The 23132-nt window shown below is 42.1% G+C and overlaps 1 long non-coding RNA gene across 3 annotated transcripts; it reads left to right on the top strand.

Annotated features, from left to right (window-relative positions):
• Window positions 1-2491: 2491 nt before the first annotated feature.
• On the top strand, window positions 2492-9608 carry LOC137232625 (uncharacterized). 3 transcript variants are annotated; one of them, XR_010947107.1, is made up of 4 exons: window positions 2492-2976; window positions 5076-5220; window positions 6594-7013; window positions 7277-9608. It is a non-coding gene; the product is annotated as an uncharacterized lncRNA (long non-coding RNA). The 3 variants fall into 3 exon arrangements; XR_010947108.1 differs by having other exon boundaries at window positions 6691-7013; XR_010947109.1 differs by lacking the exon at window positions 5076-5220 and having other exon boundaries at window positions 6691-7013.
• The last annotated feature ends 13524 nt before the right edge of the window (window positions 9609-23132 follow it).

Consider the following 23132-nt stretch of genomic DNA (forward strand, 5'->3'; position numbering starts at 1 on the left):
GTTCTTACCATGTCCTATCGTGGCTTTGGAGGCCCTGCATGGCAGATCCAGATTTACCCTTCTAAACTCATGTTTCTCCACGTCTCCCCTCTCTCCTTTTATGTTTCAGCCATACTTCCTTTATTTTAGTTCTTTAAACATGCCATCTTCTCTCTCCCCACTGCGGGCCTTTGCTGAATATACTCCCTCACTTCAAGTCTTTGTACCCCAGGAAAACGGGAGTTCTTTCTCTTATCCATTACCTCCGTGAGGGCAGAGATCATGCCTGTACGTTTATAGGCATGCTCGAGTCTGTCATATAAAGTGGCATAGTACAGCGAATACACAGTCGGCTCTTCATGTCCCCTGATGTGAAACCTGCAGATATGGAGTGCCGACTGTATATTCCTTGCAGCTAGAAAACATGGCACATAGTGGGGCTCAATAAATATTTGTGGACTGAACTAAGGAATCATTAGTTAGGACTGCTTCCAGTGCTGGTCTTGCCTTGTACTGGTGTTTGTGACCTTTAGCAAATTACTCTCAGCCTCAGTTTTCACCTGTGTAAGATAATGACACTGATGACTGAAACCCCTCGGAATCAAAAGAATTAAATGAAATTATGTTTATAAAGCACTTGGCATAGTATCTGGTTCACAGTAACTTTTAAGTTAATGAAATCTACTAGAATGAAAATTTGAAAAGTTCTTGCTTTCCATGCTGGTGTAGAAGACAAGGGATCATTCAGAGTCATTCCCCCAAACACTCTCCCCTAGTCTTACTCTGAAACTCCCCTCCCCAGTGGTGCTTAAGCAGCTGATACTGTGAATTCCACCTCCTCTCTAGTTCCACCCTAGGTGCCAACTGCCCCGACATCCCAGACAGTACGATGGCCAGTGGGGAAATTTGGAAATCATCACAGGTGTTTGGCCTCACCATGCATATGATTTGACTGGTGCTGAGATCAAAACAGTGTCGCCACCACCAACCTGTCATTAGCAAACAGCAGAGTTCCTATGGGTCTATCGTGTCGGGGGAGCCAAAACCATGGTTACTGCCCTCAAGGAGCTTACGATCCAAAACGTTCTCAAGAGAGGACCAAGGAGCTTCGTGCCAATAGTCATTACCATCGGCAAGTGTGTGTGTGTGCGTGTGCATGGACTGCATCAGTGGAGGCTAGGCGTGTGCATGGACTGCATCAGTGGAGGCTAGGCGTGTGCATGGACTGCATCGGTGGAGGCTAGGAATGGGCAAGAAGCTCTGGGTTTCCAGCTCATTCTAGTGGGCAAAGCCAGCCTGCCATTAGTTCCTAGATGCCCTCCCCTCAATGTGAAAGGGAAGGCAGATTGACATAAGGGATGAAAAATGAGGCTGGCAGTCCAAAGGACTGAGTTCAGGTCTCAGCTCTGCTGTGTGTCTTTGGGCAAGACACTGGACCTCTCTGATGATAATTATTAGAACAGCTGATGGTTGTTGCACGTTCACTGTGAGCCAGCAGCTCCATATATATCAGTCACTTGTCCCGTCATGTATTCAGCCCTTTGTGTGTTTACTCAAAGTGTATTGAGTGCTAGCCTCACACCAGGCACTGTGGATGCAGCCGTAGACAAGACAGTTTGACTTCTTATTTCACTGAACTTAAATACTGGTGGTGGAGACTGAGAGTGGATAATCCATTACACGAGTATTTAATCACTATTAATGATTTATTCACCCATTCAAAAACCACATGTTCAGTCTCACACTGCTGAACCAGTGAATTGTGGTCAGTGGTACAAAGGACAAGTTTCTGGTGCTCTTTGTGAGGACATATCCTGGGAGGGTGAGTGACTGGACTGGTCGGAAAGCTCAGCCCTGACTTCCAAGGAGAAATGGCTTTTGAACCACAAAACTGAAGAATGAGTGAGAGTTAGCTGTATAGTCCCATTTTGCAGATGAAGAAACTGAGGATCAGAGAGGTCACATAACTTGTCCACACACACAACACGTTTGATGTGTTTGATGGGCCCTGGATCTAAGCACTAGTTTTTCTAACTCTAAAATGAGTGGTCTATAAGACTAGCATTTTTTTTTACACTGGGATATATATCGAAATTGCCACCGAGGGTTTTCTCCAGAATCTATGTGCTGGGGTTCCACCAAGAGATTCTGACTCAGCTGGTCCAAGCAGAGCAAGGGCGGGTGGGTGTGAGGAGTAACTTTCAAAGAGCTCCCCACGTGATTTGGACGCACAACTCGAATCATACCACTGTCTAGTATCTCTGCTGCTGTTCGCAGAACTCAGTGACAGCGTGACATCACGGTACAAAACGCGGCTGGGTGTCAGGGCTCGGCCGTATCACTAAGTCCCTGCACGACGTGTGATGGCATCAGTACTCCATTCCTCAATGCGCACGAGAGTCACCTGGAAAGCTTTCAAAATCTCTCTTATGCTCCACCTCCAAACAACAGCACCAGAATCTCCGGGGAAAGGACCCAAGCAGAGGTATTTACGAGACGGTTCATTGTGATTTAGTACTAGATGATCTCAAAGGTCCCTTCTGACTTGGAAATCCTCTGCATCTATGAAATCTTCACCCACCGCCCCTTCCTGAGGGTTGCGGGGGACATTACGGAGGGTGCACGTAACCGGAGGGAGGCACAGACGATGCCTCGCCAGGACCTGCTGTTCCGCTCTGGCAGTGTCTTTGTGAAAATAGTAACTTTTTTTTTTTTTCGGACTGATTTATGTGACAGTTGGAAAGCAGCCCCCAGAACAGGCTGTTCCTCCCCTCGGTACTATTAACATAAATATGTGCGCAGGGCCTTCGGCTCCTGCTTCTCTCTGTGTAAACGAGGCTTAAAGGGGCCGTGAAAGCCTGAAGAGAAACCAGAGGAGAGGAAATGTCATTAGAGGCACAAGAATGAAAAGGGGAAAAGGACAGGACGTTGCTAAGAGACAATGTCAAGCTGGGCCATGGGATTAACAGCCGGTATCAAAGCAAGTCCTTCTTAATGGTATGTTTCTCCAGTAGGACCTTTTCCCGACGCTGACGGAGGGTGAGATTATCAAAGCAATTCCATTCCAAATCAGGCGTAAAAGGCCCCTTTCTTTCTTGGGAGGACTAAAATGTTAGGTGAATTAACTGATTTAAATATCTATATCTTCTAGTTTGGGGAAGAGTGTAACTGGGTTCTTTACTGTGGAACTTCTCAGACTCTTTAACCTGCGAATAAGTGCTGAAAACCACTGAGAGGTAGATGTCACTTGCAGCCTACGCAGAAATTATTTGCCACTTCTTATTTAGAGGGGATGCGTACTTCTAAGACATGTTTGAGAAGCCCTGGTATAAAAAACAACTATGTCATAGCTAATATTACTGCGCTAAGCATTTTACATGAATTATTTCTGTTAATCTAAGCAACAACACTTTGGGTTAGGTACTTTTGTTGCCTTCTTTGCACAGGGGGAAATGTTAAGGCATTGAGAGTTTAAGTACTTGCCCAAGATGACTCAGCTCCTGGGGAATGGAAGGAATTTGGGCTCTGGAGTTCAGACAATCTGGATTCAAATCCTGGTTCTGCCATCTGCTGGACGGGCATCTTCGGACAAGTTAACTAACCTCTCTGAGCCTCGGCTTCCTTACGTACAAATTGGGGAAAATAAAATGCACCTTGTAGAGTTACTGAGATTGGAGATAACATATATAAAACACAGAGTAAGTGTCCCATGAACGGCTATAGATATCATCAGCATCAACTTCATTATCTTGTATTCAATGTTCAAAAAGGGAGTTTATGTACAATGAGGTACCACCTCACACCGGTCAGAATGGCCATAACCAAAAAGTCTACAAATAACAAATGCTAGAGAGGGTGTGGAGAAAAGGGAACTCTCATACACTGCTTGTGGGAATGTAAATTGGTGCAGCCATTATGGAAAACAGTATGGAGGTCCCTTAAAAAACTAAAAATAGAACTACCATATGACCCAGCGATCCTACTCCTTGGCATATATCTGGACAAAACTCTAATTCAAAAAGATACATGCACCCCGTGCCCATAGGGCTTGGCTTGGCTATTCACAATAGCCAAGACATGATAGCAACCTAAATGTCCATCAACAGATGAATGGATAAAGAAGATGTCGTATTTACACAATGGAATATTACTCAGCCAGAAAAAAGAATGAAATCATGCCATTTGCAGCAACATGGTTGGACCTAGAGATTATCAAAGTAAGTAAAGTTAAGTCAGAAAGAGAAAGACAAATACCATATGATATCACCTATATGTGGAACCTAATATACGACACAAATGAACTTATCCACGTAATAGAAACAGACTCACAGACACAGAGAACAGACTTGTGGTTGCCTAAGGGGAGGGAGAGTGGGGGAGGGAAGGATAGGGAGTTTGGGATTAGCAGATGCAAACTATTACATACAGGATGGATAAACAATAAGGTCCTACTGTAAACAGAGGAAACTATATTCAATATCCTGGGATAAACCATAATGGAAAAGAATATGAAAAAGAATAGATAGATAGGATAACTGAATCACTTTGCTGTACAGCAGAAACTAACACAACACTGTAAGTCAAATATACTTTAATAAAATTTTTTAAAAAGAAAAAAAGAAAGTGATAGTGCTCTAAAAACTAGGGTAGTGGGACTTCCCTGGTGATCCAGCAGTTGAGGCTCCATGCTCCCAATGTGGGGGGCCCGGGTTCCATCCCTGGTTGGGGAACTAGATCCCACATGCTGCAACTAAGGATCCCGCATACTGCGACTAAAAATAAAAAAGATCCCACATGCCGCAACAAAAAAAGATCCCACGTGCCGCAACGAGGATCCCACATGCCACAACTAAGACCTGGCACAGACAAATAAAATAAATACTAAAAAAAACCCCAAAAAACTATGATATGCAGAAAGGATGGGGAGGGGGTTGGAGGTGTGTGGGGAGGGGAGTCCGTGATACAGGTTTGCAATTTGTAATAGGGTGATGAGGACAGGCCTCGGTGATAAAGTTACCTATTAGGAAAGAAGGAAAAGGGTCTAAATTATACCATGTTCATTCTGCCTCCCTAAAATGAATGGATGGACGACACAGTGAATGCAACCACTACTGATGAAGCACTGCTATGTGTCAGCGGCTGTGCTAAGCATTTATCCACAATGTCTCACTGAATCCTCACACTGACCCTATAAGAAGATCATCTCCATTTTTCAGATGAGGAAATTGAGACTCAGAGAAGGTAAAAACTATTGTCCAAAATGATTCAGTTAATAAGTGATGAGGCTGGCGTTTCAACTCGGGTCCTCCAGCTCCGAAGGCCCCTGCCCTTTTCACAACCAGGATGCTGAAGAGTGTGGGGAGGCTGGCGGCTGTGGCAGGAGAGGAGTAGCACTGAGCCCAGCCCCCGACTTGAGAAAGTCACCCTGCAGCGCTGCCCTCGGGGGCAGGGCTGCTCTGAAGCTGGGTGCTCTCCTGGTGATGCTGGGTGTCACAACTGCAGGGGGGGTGGCTGACCTGCCCCATATGTCACGGTTTTTTCCCACGTGGTTTTGAAATCCATTTCTTTGTAGTTGGAGCAGACAGACGTAGAGAAGCAGTTCCCGAAGAGCCTTTGCAAATGTCAGGAAATGCATGGTTTCTGGAAGCTCCCCAGGAGGGCTGCTCTTTCTTGGAGGAAGAGTGGCACCCTGGGCGCTAGAGGCCAGAGGTGAAGCATCTTTTCAGGGTGTGTTAGAGGGAACCATTTATAAACTTAACAGAGTCTTGTTCTGAACTTGGCAAGCGTGGCTGTCGTCAGTGATGTCCCCTCACGTCTGACGGCACGCCCTCACTCTGCACTTTCTTTCCCATCGAGATGAGAAGCTCGGAGGTTTAAGAGGACGTGGCTTGTGGAACGAAGGTCTCCCAGCCTACAATGTATTCCATCCCCCTCCAGCCTCATGAGGATAGCAATGCAGTCATGTCAAGTTACATCCATTTCAAAATCTGTGACCGAAAGAGGTGGGTCACTTGAGCACCCTTGGTCACTCAGTAACAAACCCACTGAGACAGTGAAATGCTGATGTGTGAGTGCTCTGAAAAGTTAGGGGCGTCACGGAAATACACTTGGGAGATAATGAGGAAGCAGAGAAGAATGCTAGAATCCATTCTTTCGGGGAGACCCAGGTTTCCAGCCTCGGTCCACCCTTTGACCCCAAGCCAACTCAAAAGTATAGATTCTGTCATTTACATCCACTGTACATACACGTAGTGAATGTGTATATATAACAATGACAACTAGTATTCCTTAACATATTTTTTATGTTTTGAAAGCACTGTTGATGGGTATTGACTTGTTCGACCGCATTCAAGCGACAAAACCACCCAGGGAATGGGATACAGTGATTTAAATCCCTTTTTGTAAATGAGGAAACTGAAGCAATGTCAATGTCAATGACTTGACAAGGTCAGAGCTGGCGAATGATGCCAAGTGTAGCTCAAGCCCAACTGCCCTGAGTCAAACTTTCCTCCTGGACAGGGGAAGGGTGTTTGGTACTAGCTGCGTTGGGAATAAGAACAGTAGGATCACACTCTACCTGTCTCTCGCTTCTTCCTGTGTCTCTGTTTCCTCAGGGTCACTGTTGTCTCTTCTCTTCCCCTTCCTCCCCCTCCTCCCTCCCCTTCCCCTTCTCCTCTTTCCTCTCTCTTTCTGTCTCAACTTGGATTTCAGTTTACTCCAGGGTGAAATGCACAGAAAAGCATCATTACAAGGTGGTCTCACCTGCATTGTGAACCTGTGGCAGAGACCCTAAGAGGGACACCGTAATGAGACTTTCGTAAACTACCCCGGAGTCCTGAGCTGGCTGCGTGCTCCGGTGCCTTACGAGAGGGAAAACTGTCATTGGGAGCAGCATCAAGGGTGGCACCCCATGACCATGCAGGCTCACGAAGAGGGAGCAATGATCCAGGTCACACAGAGTCAAGGCCAAACACTGAACCCCGAGTTCCTCAGGGCCCTTCCTGGTGACTCCTTTACATTCATCACACTTTGAGGTACTTGCCTGTCCAGTGTCTGTCTCCCCATTTGACTGGGTGATGCAGGGCATAAGGACTGTGTCTGCCCTGTGAGCCACTGTCCCTTTCATCCATAGTCAGGCACTGGGTAAGTCCTCATAGATATGCGGGGAGTAAGTAAATGAAGGAATAAATGAGGGACTGATGCAACAATAATAGCTTAATATTCTCCCCAGCTACACTTGCATTTTGAAAGAAGATTCTAACGAAGGATGCATCTTAATCTCAGAATTCTCTCATAGGAGTTCCATACGGAAGGCCCATTCTGGAATGAGTGTGGTGAGGAGGGCATCGTTCCAGCGTTTCTCAAATGGTACCCAGCAGATGCCTTGGCATTAAATCAGCCTCATCCCCAAGACCAAGAGTGGCTGGACCTCAAAGAGCCGTTGAGGAAGCTGAGAACAAAGGCAGCTGGAGTTTGACTTTATCCCACCCAGATGACCCCTCTGTGAGCCTCTGGTTATTCTATCCTGAACGCGAGGTGAACGTGTAGAAGTCTGGGGTCATGGCCTAGGAAGCCAAGTTCTTGTGGGACAATAAAAATCCGAACCAACTGCTGGCCCTGCTGGGTCCATCTGTTATTGGAATTAAGTTCCCCATTTCATTTCATTCAAACTGAAGAAACTTTCTGGCACGGTGTCAGGTTTCAAACAGAAATGTCAGCCAAGGGCTCATGAGGCCAAGGTCTGATCAGAGCAAACTTGAATCAATTTACGCATTAGGTAAAAATTCATAGGCAAGTTAGTGGTCTGGCGAGCCTTTCTGTTAAAAATATTCCTCATTTGCATGTTCTGGACTAAAAACCTGCAAGAAGCTGTGTATAAAATCAACATCAGAGGCCAACATGACTTCTACCCAATGTGAGCGTACATCTGTAGATGAATGTGAAGGGCCCACCAGAGTGACTTTCTTCCCCAGTATAAGAGCAGAAAAGAACTTGAACATATTCTCAACTCCAGTTTAAACCTTGATCTCTGACCCAATCAAAGCTAACCCTATTAATAATAATAGTAACCTTTACTGAATATTTAGTATGTGCCAGGCTCTATGTTATGTACCTTACATTTACTGATAAATTAATTCTGTTGATGATTCTACAAAGTAAGTTTTATTATTTGCTCTATTTCATAGAAAATGAAACAGAGAAACAGAGGTTCAGAAACATGCTCTAGCTTACAAACCAGCAGAGACTAGGATTAAAAGCTGCACAGTTCACCCCTAGAATCTCTGCCCTTAATGCTGGTCAGGAACTGGTTGGGTAATGAACCCAACATGCAGGAATACAAACTGATGCTCGTTGCACATTTAGTTGTAATCTCATACCCCATACAGCATTTTTCAGAACTCAGACCCTATTTTGGTGGCAAAGATAGGTCAGCCACATAGTAGAACTTGTTTTTCTCCTTGCAGTTGCTGGTATAAAGAGAAAGCACTAGGCTAATTAACTGGAAAACCCAGTCTCCAAATGCTTTTGTTTTGTATCAATACACTAGACAGGTCAAGATTCTGCTTATCCCCTAGGATGTTGAAGAAATGGTTAAGTCACTTCTTTACACCCTTAGCATTTGGGCAGAGATATAACCAGGGATTGTCTGGGATTCCTACAGTCTGAAGACCAGGATAAGGAATAACATGGCCAAAGAAGGTGCCCTGCTGGGGGGTTGGCAGGTCTCATCCACCCACTAAATTATTTCCAACTATACACTCGCTCTTTGCAGCAGGCTTCAATCAAACCATAACCTAATCAACAAATATATGGAAAGAAGCCCAACTCCAGTAATAGGGATGGGAACACAAATTAAATGACATTTTTCACATATCATTTTGGGAAAAACGTCAAAGTTTGATAATATCAATCATGGCAATGTTGAGGGGAAGCAGGTAAGCATCTGCTGAGGAAAGTGTAAATTGATGAAAGATTGCTGATGACAGTGTGAACTGGACGGGCCATTTTGGAAGTATTCAAAATGTACACAACCTGTGAGCCAGTAAGCCCCTTTTACATAAGGGGCCACCAAGAAACATTTTTACATATTTATAAGGATGCTCATTGCACCATCATTCATGGTCTCAAAAAATTAGCAATAGATGAAATGTAACAATCCATACCATGGAATGTTATACAGCTCTTAAAAAGGTAGATCTTCTCTATATACTGCCAATAAAAAATGCTTAAGACATACTCTTAATTTTAAAAATCCACAAAGCATGGTATCATCCAATGATATTATCACACACACACACACACACACACGAAACCAATATATTAAAAAAAAAAAAAGGAAGGGAAAAACACACATCAAACTCAAAGACTAGATTACCTCTGGGGAAGCTCCAGGGTTTGAGAGCAGTGGTCATGGGTACCACCCATCATTCATTCATTCAACAGATAATGTCAGGCACCTTCCATGCCAGGCACTAATGCTGCCTTGTGATCAAAAAACAGACAAAAATCCTTGCAACCATGACATCTTCATCCTAGCATTATTGTTTTGTGAGGTATGTTATAGAACAAGAATGTATTTATATATTACCTCTGGAAATAAAAATAAGTAAAAACAAAAGCAAATTAAAGAACAGATTTTTATATTAACAAAAATGTCATGACTATTTATTTTGGCTTTTGAGAGTCCTTGCAAACAGTCCCAAACATAAATGCTGTACTGGTGACTGCCATGTGGCTACTTTAATTACTCAAGTGGTCCCCTTTTGATAGCTGGCACAGACAGGGGTGCGGTGACAATGTCTCACAGCACAAAGAATTGCACAAAGTTGGTTCATTCCCCTTCTTATCATTTTTTGAGAGTATCATTAGGCACAAAGTATGAGTCAACCCCAATTTGATGATATATATCTTCACCAAAAGACATGTAGAGAAATGGTCTCAGCAGCACTAGTCATAACAGCCCCAAAATGGAAACTACCTAAATGTTTATCCACAGTTGAAAAGATAAATAATGTACTATACTCACAGAAAAGAATGCTATACAGAAATTAAAAGCAATGCATTAAAACTATACACAATTTGGAAGTTTTAGCCACAGCAATGAGAGAAGAAAAAGAAATAAAAGGAATCCACATCAGGAAAGAAGAAGTAAAGCTGTCACTGTTGGCAGATGACATGATACTATACATAGAGAATCCTAAAGATGCTACCAGAAAACTACTAGAGCTAATCAATGAATTTGGTAAAGCAGCAGGATACAAAATTAATGCACAGAAATCTCTGGCATTCCTATGCACTAACGATGAAAAATCTGAAAGTGAAATCAAGAAAACACTCCCATTTACCACTGCAACAAAAAGAATAAAATATCTAGGAATAAACCTACCTAAGGAGACAAAAGACCTGCATGCAGAAAATTATAAGACACTGATGAAAGAAATTAAAGATGATACAAATAGATGGAGAGATATACCATGTTCTTGGATTGGAAGAATCAACATTCTGAAAATGACTCTACTACCCAAAGCAATCTACAGATTCAATGCAATCCCTATCAAACTACCACTGGCATTTTTCACAGAACGAGAACAAAAAATTTCACAATTTGTATGGAAACACAAAAGACCCCGAATAGCCAAAGCAATCTTGAGAAAGAAAAACAGAGCTGGAGGAATCAGGCTCCCTGACTTCAGACTATACTACAAAACTATAGTAATCAAGACAGTATGGTACTGGCACAAAAACAGAAATACAGATCAATGCAACAGGATAGAAAGGCCAGAGATATACCCACGCACATATGGTCACCTTATCTTTGATAAAGGAAGCAGGAATGTACAGTGGAGAAAGGAGAGCCTCTTCAATAAGTGGTGCTGGGAAAACTGGACAGGTACACGTAAAAGTATGAGATTAGATCACTCCCTAACACCATACACAAAAATAAGTTCAAAATGGATTAAAGAGCTAAATGTAAGGTCAGAAACTATCAAACTCTTAGAGGAAAACATAGGCAGAACACTCTATGACATAAATCACAGGAAGATCCTTTTTGACCCACCTCCTAGAGAAATAGAAATAAAAACAAAAAGAAACAAATGGGACCTAATGAAACTTAAAAGCTTTTGCACAGCAAAGGAAACCATAAACAAGACCAAAAGACAACTCTCAGAATGGGAGAAAATATTTGCAAATGAAGCAACTGACAAAGGATTAATCTCCAAAATTTATAAGCAGCTCAATAACAAAAAAACAAACAACCCAATCTGAAAATGGGCAGAAGACCTAAATAGACGTTTCTCCAAAGAAGATATACAGACTGCCAACAAACACATGAAAGAATGCTCAACATCATTAATCGTTAGAGAAATGCAAATCAAAACTACAATGAGATATCATCTCACACCAGTCAGAATGGCCATCATCAAAAAATCTAGAAACAATAAATGCTGCAGATGGTGTGGAGAAGAGGGAACCCTCTTGCACTGTTGGTGGGAATGTAAATTGATACAGCCACTGTGGAGAACAGTATGGAGGTTCCTTAAAAAACTACAAATAGAACTACCATATGATCCAGCAATCCCACTACTGGGCATAAACCCTGAGAAAACCATAATTCAAAAAGAGTCATGGGGCTTCCCTGGTGGCGCAGTGGTTGAGAGTCTGCCTGCCGATGCAGGGGACATGGGTTCGTGCCCCGGTCTGGGAAGATCCCACATGCCGCGGAGCGGCTGGGCCCATGAGCCATGGCCTATGAGCCTGCGTGTCCGGAGATTGTGCTCCGCAAGGGAGAGGCCACAACAGTGAGAGGCCCGCGTACCGCAAAAAAAAAAAAAAAAAAAAAGAGTCATGTACCAAAATGTTCACTGCAGCTCTATTTACAATAGCCCAGAGATGGAAACAACCTAAGTGTCCATCATCGGATGAATGGATAAAGAAGATGTGGCACATATATACAATGGACTATTACTCAGCCATAAAAAGAAACGAAATTGAGTTATTTGTAATGAGGTGGACAGACCTAGAGTCTGTCATACAGAGTGAAGTAAGTCAGAAAGAGAAAAACAAATACCATAGGCTAACACATATATATGGAATCTAAAAAAAAAAAAAAAAAATGGTTCTGAAGAACCTAGGGGCAGGACGGGAATAAAGACGCAGATGTAGGGAATGGACTTGAGGACATGTGGAGAGGGAAGGGTAAGCTGGGACGAAGTGAGAGAGTGGTATGGACAGATATACACTACCAAATGTAAAACAGATAGCTAGTGGGAAGCAGCCGCATAGCACAGGGAGATGAGCTCAGTGCTTTGTGACTACCTACAGGGGTGAGATAGGGAGGGAGGGAGGGAGGGAGACTCCCTATACATATGTATATGTATAGCTGATTCACTTTGTTATACAGCAGAAACTAGCACACCATTGTAAAGCAAGTATACTCCAATAAAGATGTTTAAGAAAAAAACAAAAAGAAACTATACACAAAAAAGTGGACAAATCTCACCAAAACAGTGTTGAATGAAGGAAGCCTGGTACAAGAATAGCACACTACATATTCAATTTATATGACCTTCAATAACAGGCAAAACCAAGACATTATACGAGAAGGCAGGATAGTGGTTACCCTTGGGAGGGAGCAGTGGCTATGTTATATTATGGAGACATTGGGGAGTACTAGAAATGCTTAGCTTCTTGCTCTGGGTGCTGGTTACATGGGTATCTTAGTTGAAGAAAATCTGTTGAGCTTTAGTTATGATTTGTGACTTTTTTGTAAGTATACTGTATTTCCATCAATAGTTTACTGAAACAAAAGCAAAATTAAAACATAAAGCCCTAAAATCCACTCTGTGTTGTTTGAATCTTATCTTTGGCAATTCACATGCCTTCTCTGGGCTTCCGTTTCAGCATCTATAAAGTGAGATTTGCCAGCTGATCTGTGAGGGCCCTTCCAGCTGTATTGCCCGTGTATTACCTCTTCCATTCCAACAATCAACTTCTGGAACAAGGGGAAAAAAGTAGAAAATAAGCTTTGGGTCATTTGCTCTTCGAATGTGTAGAAGGCTTACAATATCACATGTGTCCCATTTCCAAGGCATGTGTTGTAAACTGAAGACACCATCAATGAGCAAGGGAAATCCTGCCTTCCGGGGAAATGCACGGAGCTGATTCTTTGCCAAAGTGCTCGCGGGATAAGTGTGCATATGTGCAATGCTGCCTGTGCCAAGCCTCTTCGTGGGATGCCAGTTCACAGACCCTGAGACGGGAGAGTCGGCAGCTGCAGAGGTGGGGCCATTCCCGGTAGGAAGGAGGCAGCCACCATGCTTGCCGCCGGCTGACCGCTCTTTCAATAGGCACTTCCTCTCTGAGGGGAGTTGGTTCGTAATTTTCCTCTTACCGCTACTGGAAGTCCTGGAGTGGCCACATCACAGCCTGTACCTATTCACAACAGGAAAGTTTGACATCCGCAGACAATTTTGGCACGAGGGGAGGAAAAGTCCAGTCCTGTGTGTCAGCTTCTATATTAGAACCAGAACAATCATTTCTATAGTGTAGACCATGCTGTCATCTTCAAAGGAGAGGTTGGGCTCCAAGAAGGGAAACTTACCCTAGTGAAATTCAAGCCCGATGTCTGCAAGGCAGGGGCCCCAGAGAAAGCAACACCTTGAGGACCCTGAACAGACACACTGTGGTAACTCTAAATCCAAGGAAAGGTGCTTTGATAATAGAAGACAGGTTCTGGTGAGTGAACTCCTTGTAGGGTGTTATCCTAACTGTCTAGGACAGCGGGGCCTCATGTGAAGGGGGGGTTCTCACAGGTACGCTGAAGTTAGCAGCTGAAAATAACCACGTACAAAATCTGATAGGACTCTTATGTCCTCTAGATTGGTTTTTCTCAAATAATCAGAGGTAAAGGACCCGTTTTGTTGTTTGATTTCATTTTGTTTGGCTATTTATTTCTAATCATTCACTGGTCGATACATTAAAAAAAAACAATAAAAAGGAAGGATTAAAAATGGAATAAAGAGAAAGGCAAAATACAGGTCCCAATATTTGCTTATTAGTTTCAATAGACATTATTCTGTCAAGTGGCTAGCAAAGTTCCTAAATGCTTCTTCTTGAACTGGGCGCTGGTCAAATAGATGTGTTTAGTTGAGGAAAATGTGTTGAGTTGTATGCAATGTCTGTATAACATTGTGAACCGCTGGCAGTCTGTGGATTTTAGGATCGCTGCTCCCTGGAGGCTTTCTCACTCTCCCAAGAGCACACTTCTTTGGGAATAAATAGAGTTAACACAATGACCCAAAACAGAGGATAGAAGCAGGGAACAGGATATTGTGATAAGGATGGAGACTAAAGAGAATGGAAGAACAGGTAGGAAAGCAGATTTGTCTTAAAAATCAAGATTTTAGTGATGAAGCAATTTTTGGTGATGATGAGAGGAACCTGCTGTTTTCAGAGTAGGACCAAGGGACATCAGTAACTAACCAGAGTAATTATGGAAAAGGAGGCACAGAGATCCCTGCTCATTGTGTTCAGCCAATCCAGATGCTAATCAAGAAATATGCACCACGTCAGATATTAAAGTTCTCATTCAGGTCAACCTGGGGACACGGGTCAGGTAAAGGGTCACTTCTCTCCACTCATTTCCTACTCACACATGGCAGATGGAAAAACCGATGTTCACAAAAACAATTTTCCTGTTTCACCAAATACCAACTATAAGAGCTCATGTCAGTATCATCGCCGTTAATGATTCTTGAAAGCAAATTTAGAGTTAGGGACAATTACCATGAAAGATGAAGAGAATAAGCTGTAAAACAATTTATATAAAGTCACAGAAATAATGTTTCACTGAAGCCAGACAACCATTCTTGTATGGTTTTGGTATCTTGGAAAAGAGAGAGAGGTAAGTAGGTAAGACAAAAGACCAAAATTCTACAAGCATTTTCGTTTCCAATCCAGACAGCTGTTGGGTGATATCACCCATTGTGCGAACAGCCATGCGTGGAGGGAATTAGCAGATGAAAAGGCAGCAAACTCAATATGGGGTATGTAAACGTGCTTTCTCAGTCTCTTTCAATTCTCCTTATAGATTGACACACCTAAAAGTTAAGTTACGTATGTGGATGTTTATGTGAAACATAAAGGACACAAGAAAGGGTCTGAGACATGAAAAATGATGGAGGAAGATAAACATTTCAAGATTCAGATCACGTTGCTGCTGCCCCAATTCAGAGTCTCTAAGGAAATAGCGAGAAGGGCTGCTCAGTGCTCAGCTTCCTCCCAAGGAATAAAGAGGTTGCTTCAAGCAATGGAAGTGCCAAGAAAATGCCAATTTGTGTCACACTAACATCTTTCTTAAGGGGGAACGTAGACTTCAGAAATGTAAACTTTTAGCACCAGTGAGCACAGCCAGCCTTGAGGGATTGATATTAGGTTTTTCTGAAGGACTGAGGGAAATTTGAGAGGAGATCAAATTAGACACCAGTCATTAGAAAATGTACTGACACCAGAGTTTTAGTTGCAAGAGTAGTGGGGTCAACTTTCCCATGGCACCTGGGGTGAACTCAGAAAAATGGAAGCCCGAAAACTGCGTTTGGAAATGATTTCACTGGAGACAGACAAAGACAGCAACAGCTGGAAGACGAGGGAACAAGGGACAAACTAAAGTGAGATTCTGTAATCGAGAAGACCTGCGGGAACCAGCGGAAAAGCTTTCCTGCCTCAGACAAAACAACCTTCAAAGACTACCTTCCTTCTCGTTAGTGGGGTAAAGTTGCCTGAAAAAACCACCGATGTGTTGTACATATTTAAAACTCTCCTTTCTGGGTTTATAATTTCCACACAGGCAGCTTCCTGCAAACGTAAGTCATGAATGTAAGATGATGCTCCTTTGTGGGGTTGTAAAGACAATCTAAGAACAAGTGATTTCAGAGTCACAAACCACAGCCGGAAAGCGTTTCCATTGCCTAACGCACTTACCCTTGGAGCTTTCATTGTTTCACTCTTACCCAGTTGTGTCATTATTTGACTTACCTCATTGGGGAAATCATTGTTTAAAAACCAAATATAAACGGTGAAATAGTTTTCTACTTATCTTTTCCAGGATAATAGCTTCCCTCCCCCACTTCCCGCCACAGGAGGGTTAGGCCGCCCTGGGTGATGAATTGTTCCAAAGAGTTTGACAGTCCCAGAGAGAGAATGAGAGTAAAAATAACTAGCTGATTACCAATAGGGAGTAAATTGGCCACTTGAGAATTCAGTGGCTAGAAAGACGACCGGAGAGAAAACAAAAATCCTCATCAAGAGACCAGGCTTTCTGATTAGGCCATATGCTGAAGACTGCTTTCCATGCCTCTCCCTCCCTGCTGTGTGATGATGTACAACTGACTGGACATCATTTTGTATTTGGGGTAGTCATTTCCAAAAGGGTGTTTGGGAGACTTTGAAGTCCTTAATTATAACCAGGAGGCATTTGGGGGCTGAGCAGCTAAAATGGAAGATGCTCTGTCTTGGGCTGTGGAATGTACATTTATAGAAGGAGCCCATGTCTGGTTGGTTTGGTCTGGTTTTTCATTCCATCACCCCATAAGGCAGCCTTCCAAGGTTTTCTGGACTCTGGAAGAAAATAAAAGTGAGAGTATTCTTGGCCAAGGGAATCCATACTCAAGGCAGATTCAAGGATTTCAATATGTGGATGGACTGGGCTTTCTGTTAATAGTCAACTACTAAAAATAGAAATACTTTGGGAATCTTTTGAAGGGAGGCCATTTTTACTAGTTCTCATTTGAACAAATCCATCAAGGGAGGGAGGGTATATAATGAGCCACAGACACGCTAGTCGTCCTCAATAAGCTTAAATTTTCACTGGTGCTAAGTCATATATGCATGAAGAGATAAAACAGGACCATCAACCATTAGCCCCCAGCTGGGCATAGCCAAATGAGCTGTAGGAATTAAGAAGAGAAAGGGGGGGATTTTAAGTTAGGTAATCAGAATAGGGTTCAGGGAGGAAGGGTGATATTATGCAGGCCTTGAAGGATGAATAGAACTACAGTGAATTTCTGCGTGAGAATCGCTTGAATGAATAACAGTATGGGGTTTTTTTGTTTTGTTTTCTGTTTGTGTTTTTGTTTTTTTAATGATTTGGTACAAAGTGAGTAGAATGGTTTGTCTTGAGAAAAGGGGTCTGGAAATAGGTTTCCCATGTATGCATGGACCTTCCACACTAGGCACTGAATGGGTTTGGTCTTAGGAGCACTGGAGAAACATTAGTGGTTCTGGGTAGAGTTATAACAGTTTTAGAGGTCTGTTACCTTCATTGATTAAAAGAAAAGGCAAAAGAATGTCCTCTGGAGCTTTACCAACTGGTCAGATCAAAAGATAAGACCACCGTTTTGATTCTTCTTCAGTTTTGACACCTGTGATATGGAAGAGACGAATGCCAGTGCCTGACACATAGAATGGCTCAATCAATACCGCTGAATGGATGAACTGGGCTGAAGAATCAGAACACTACCATTTCCAAGAAAAGCTGAGGAAGACCTGAGGTTACCTCAGCCCTCTCAAGAGGCAGTGATGAATGATTTGAAGAGGACCAGCTTAGGAGTTAGTTGAACTTGAGTATTTAACTTGACTTTCTTGGGTCTCTATTTTATCACTTAAAAAGACAAAGGTGGGACTTCCCTAGTGGTCCAGTGGTAAAGAATCCGCCTTACAATGCAGGGGACACGGGTTCCATCCCTGGTCAGGGAACTAAGATCCCACATGCCTCGGGGCAAATAAGCCCTCGCGCCACAATTACAGAGCCCACACGCCCCGGAGCCTGCGTGCTACCACTAGAGAAGAGAAAACCCGCACACCACAACTAGAGAGAAGTCCATGCACTGCAATGAACAGATCCCGCATGCCTCAACGAAGATCCCGCATGCCACAACTAAGACCCGACGCAGCCAAAAATAATAAGATATAAAAATAAATAAATAATAAATCTTAAAAAAAAAGACAAAGGTAAGATTTGTGAATGGGCTCTAACAGCAGAAAGCTTTTAAAAATATTTTTGGAGAGAGAGGTGCCATGTGTATCTTGACTCGGATGCCTGGAGGAATCCACGATCGAACTCAAGGTTAAGAACCCAGGGATTATGTTCCCTTTAAAGCAGAAGGGACTGTGATGCTAAGAGGCCAAGGATGATCTTCCTCTCTGGAAGGACAATTGGAACATCTGACACCACAGCTCTGCCGACTTTGTCACCTTGGAGGCCTGTGGCTGATTGGTTTGACTGAAATGAAGAAGAAAAGATTTTGTTTCTAACCTTCAACCCAGCCTCAGATTCCTTTAAGGAGTATTATTGATCTGATCAGTCATGCTGGGGTGTAACTGACCATCAAAAAGAGATAAATCATTGCAAGGCACTTGCTCCCATCAGAATGTGACATTGGCAATGTGTACCCTCTGACACAGCCCTTTTTTGTAGAATTTTTTCCACTTCTACTTCCTTTCTTTATAATGGCCTCTGTCATAAGGTTATTGGTAAGAATAACTAGTTAATGATGAGGGAAAAGTACTTGGGAAGATGATGTACTTTTGCTCTTAAGGCCACTGTTCAAAACCAATATGTAATAATCTCTTTGTTGAATGGGCATGTTCAGTAGGTGCTCTGATTTGGGCACTTGTCAATAATGATATGATGCTGACTGCCTGAAATGTGAGCTGTTAAAGAAAATGTTATCTTTCCCCAGAATCTATTTTCAGTGTACAACTACAGCATGGAAAGCTAGTTCTTGCCATTTATAATGAGGCAGGACTCTTAATAATGATTTTTGGCTTAATGTATTAATGAATAGAGATCTGAGGGAAAAAGGACTTACAATGTAATAAGGAAACTCAAGAAAGATTAGGCTCTAATCCAAATAAATTGTTTCTAAATTGATTGTAATAAATTCAACTCTGCTTCCTTCTATTTATACCAAAAAGAAATGCACTGTGGTAAGCTGATTCATATCATTGAAAAAAAGAGTGGATAATTTATTTAAATATAATAGTAATAAACTGCAAATGCTAACTTACAAGAAGAAAACATACACAGGTAAGGATAGATATTCTTGGTGAGAAAAAATGTTACCTATAAATGTCAGTACCTCTATTTTCACTTTTTGAGTAGCAGCTGTCAGATTTAATTGAAGAGCTGAGTAGCTCCATAGAAAAACACCTAAAATTGCAACGTTACGAATAATGGAAATAAAATTTGAGTACCTTTTCTTTCTATTGCTTCACCCTCTCAATTTCTTCTACTTCTCTAAGTAGTGACAATGTTGCTTATCCTTCATTAGGCAACCTAAACTGAGAGGAGGCAATTTCCTCCAAGAAATTTCATTAAGAGCTCCACTTTACTTCACTCATAGTGTTCTATGAAGAATACTGTCAAATGCGTCAAGATCACTCTGTGCAGTACCTAACTATTCTAGACTTGTCCGTATCTGTAAAGGGAACCCTCCTGCACTGTTGGTGGCAATATAAGTTGGTGTAGCCACTATGGAAAACAGTATGGAGGTTCCTCAGAAAACTAAAAACAGAATTAACATATGATCCTGCAATCCCACTCCTGGGCGTATATCCAGACAAAACTATAATTCAAAAAGATACATGCACCCCTATGTTCACAGCAGCACTATTCACAATAGCCAAGACGTGGAAACAACCTAAATGTCCATCAACAGATGAGTGGATAAAGAAGATGTGGCACGTATATACAATGGAATACTACTCAGCCATAAAAAAGAATGAAATCATGGCATTTGCAGCAACATGGATGCAACTAGAGATTATCATATTAAGTGAAGTAAGTCAGAAAGAGAAAGACAAATACCATATGATACCACTTACATGTGGAATCTAAAATATGCCACAAATGGAAGTACGATACAGAAACAGACTCAAAGACACAGAGAACACACGTGTGGTTGCCAAGGGGGAGGGAGGGGAGGGGAGGGAGGAACTGGGAATTTGGGATTAGTAGATGCAAACTATTACATATGAAATGGATAAACAACAAGGCCCTACTGGATAGCACAGGGAACTATATTGAATATCCTGGGATAAAACATAATGGAAAAGAGTATTAAAGAGAATGTATATATGTGTATAGCTGAGTCACTTTGCTGTACAGCAAAAATTAACACAACATTGCAAATCAACTATACTTCAATTAAATAAATAGACTTTTCCATATCTTAAAATCTCTTCAACATGAAAGCAGAAACTTCTATTCCATCTGTAATTTTCTTTCTTCCACTGACAACAACTAAAAAAAAAAACTATCCGGTACCACCCAAATCTCTGTCTTCCACTGACTGAGCATGGCAACTTCTTTCCAGTTGCCTGAAAATGGAACCTATGGGTTAACTCTAACTCTGGAGTCCAGTGCAATGCTATAACCTACTGTGGGTTCTAAGTATCATAATGCTTAGCTTAATCTCCCATAGTATCAGCAATAGGAAGTACCCAATAAAAACTTCTTAAGTAAAACTGAAAAATGGCTCTAACTGGTCACTCTGCATTGGCAAGTTGCGTGGGACTCTATGGTATAACCCCAGTGGGGGTTCCATGGTCTCCCAAACTACCTAATATTCTCCCATATCATTGCTCATATTCTGAGAAGAGTTGGCTCAATGTGTCTTTGCTGTGATATTGATCTGTTAATCCAAAAGTGGTACTATACGTAACGGATTTTTTAAACGTACTGGCCAGATTCTACTGGGGTAACATTGGGGTCAGATTCTCATCGTAGTGAACACCAAGGGGGACAATGTGGAGACAGTTATAAAGGATATAAATTAAGTTTATTCATGTTGAACTCTCGCTGACTTCCTGAGGATGAAAGGATCTGAACTATAGATGGTTTACCCAAGTAAAAAGCATATAAGGGTATTTATTAAATGCCTTTAGCCATTTTAGGTTATGGCATGTTTAAATGCCAACAAGCACTTTAATTTTCTGGGTAGTAGAGGATCACTGGTGTTTTCATGTCAAGACTGTAGTTGTATGTTAGTTCCGTGGTAGATGTTAATTAATCCTGTATTATAGTTATAATTGTTACTGGAAACTGGTAATTCTGTGGTGGCTCTTCTTTGGCATCTGAAACACAGCATGGTGTTCTCACTGGACTCTCCAAAATTGCTGCTTTCTACCTGTGGAGGTAAGTTCTCACTGCAGAAATATTACACCTTGAATGTTTTATGATGCCCCCAGAAGGTTGGAGACAGACCAGGGATTCCAAACCAATCTGATGGGCTCCTGAAATACAAGCTAAGCTCTAAGGGATTCTGTGTTCCTCATTCATTCCTAATAATTATACCCCTCCTTGGAGTATGACTCCCTCCATTTCACAGATGAGGAAACCAAGATTGTGGGAAGCTAACCAGTCACATACAAAGATACAGCTAATATCAAGTCAAGCCAATTTCACTTCGTTGATTTTAAATCTTGAGAACTTTCTATCAGGGTTCAAAGCAGGCTGCAACCCTACTGTACAAGTCCACCTTATCTTTAACCACAAGATAAAGACTTAGGGAATATGAGAGAAGAAGGAAAATTAAGACAATGTATCTTAATGCTGTAATGTAATGTAATGTAGCTGAATTGGTGAGTGTACAAACACACACATGCACACTACACACACAGCCACACACACACACACGTGAACTTTTAAGTTCTGGCTCTGTTACTATGTTTCTCTGACTTTGGGGAAGTCACTGTTCAGTCTTTCATTTCCTGATGTGTCAAATTGGGGCAGGTAAAAGAGTGAGAAGATCCGTTCAACTGCATGCATTCTTAGGGCTGATGCGGAAGGATTCTAGTATGTGTGCTTATACCATAGCATGATCTGTAAGAGCCTGGAAAAATATTGTAGCTTGGGTGTCTCCTTGTCATGATCCTTCCCCTCTTGTCTGCTTCTAAGTTTGAGAATTCCCGAAGTTCCACCCCAAACCCTCTGTTCTTCTCTAGCACTGCTTTCTTTTTGGATAGTCTCCCCCATGTCCAGCTCCTGTTTTCAAGGCTATTTTGTCCGCTATTAGTACAGCCACTTCACATTGCTCATGGCTGCTATTTCCACGGTGTATCTTTTACCATCCCTTTGCTTTCAAGCTATTCGTATCTTTGAATCTAAAGTGCCTCCTGTACACAGCATAGTTAGATGATATTACTTTTTTAATCTAATCTGATAATCTGCCTTTCAGTTGGACTGTGTGATCATCCACATTTTAGTATCATCCATAACCAATATTACTAATATGGTTGGATTTGCATCTGCCACTTTGCTTTCGGTTTTCTCTGTCTCAAATCTCTTTGTTCTTCTGTTCCTCTTCTACTACTTTCATTTGTATTTAATGGATATTTCCTAGGTGGAGGAACAGAGGCCCAGTTCTCTCCGAATGACGCTCCTGCAACATGGGACTTCTGGAGAAAGATGAAAAATGCTGGCAGCCTGCCCCTTCCGTGGTGATTCCAAAGATGTAGCTGGGAGGGAGGTGTCACGGCTCAAATGTCAAAGACTCTCTCTCACCGTTCTTACCGAGATTTACTAAATTTACCTGAATGAATATTGCTCTAATTGCTGTATGCCCTTAGACACTTTTCAGAGAATATATATAATCTTCTTCAGTTAAATGGTTGTCTCACTGGGGAGAACGTTTGCTGTGTTTCTCACTCCATCATTCCAGAAGTTAGTCTCTTATCTAACCTCTTAAATATCGTCTACAAGCTAATGATGCCCATGTGCCTATTTTCAGACCAGCCTTTCATCTGGAAACCAGACTTCCATCTCTAACACACTGCTTGTCATCAAGCAGATTTGGTTAGTCTTCCTCAAAAACGTTCTTTATAGGTCTACTTTATTTCGGTAAATAAAACTATCACTGACTGAGTCAAGTAAAAACTTGAATATCAGCCTGATGCCTCCTTCTCATCAACCACTTGTAATCCATCAGCGAATCTCATTGGTTCTTTCTGTCAACTATAACTAGAAACTGCCCATCTCACCCTACTTCCATGCCTACTGCCGGAATCTACATCACTCCCCCCGGTCCTGGTCTATTAAAATAGCCTTCCAATGGACTCCACTTTCGCTTCTGCTACCCCTCCAATATGTGCCT

The sequence above is a fragment of the Pseudorca crassidens genome, chromosome 10 (assembly GCF_039906515.1).
Source record: "Pseudorca crassidens isolate mPseCra1 chromosome 10, mPseCra1.hap1, whole genome shotgun sequence".
Lineage (NCBI taxonomy): Eukaryota > Metazoa > Chordata > Mammalia > Artiodactyla > Delphinidae > Pseudorca > Pseudorca crassidens.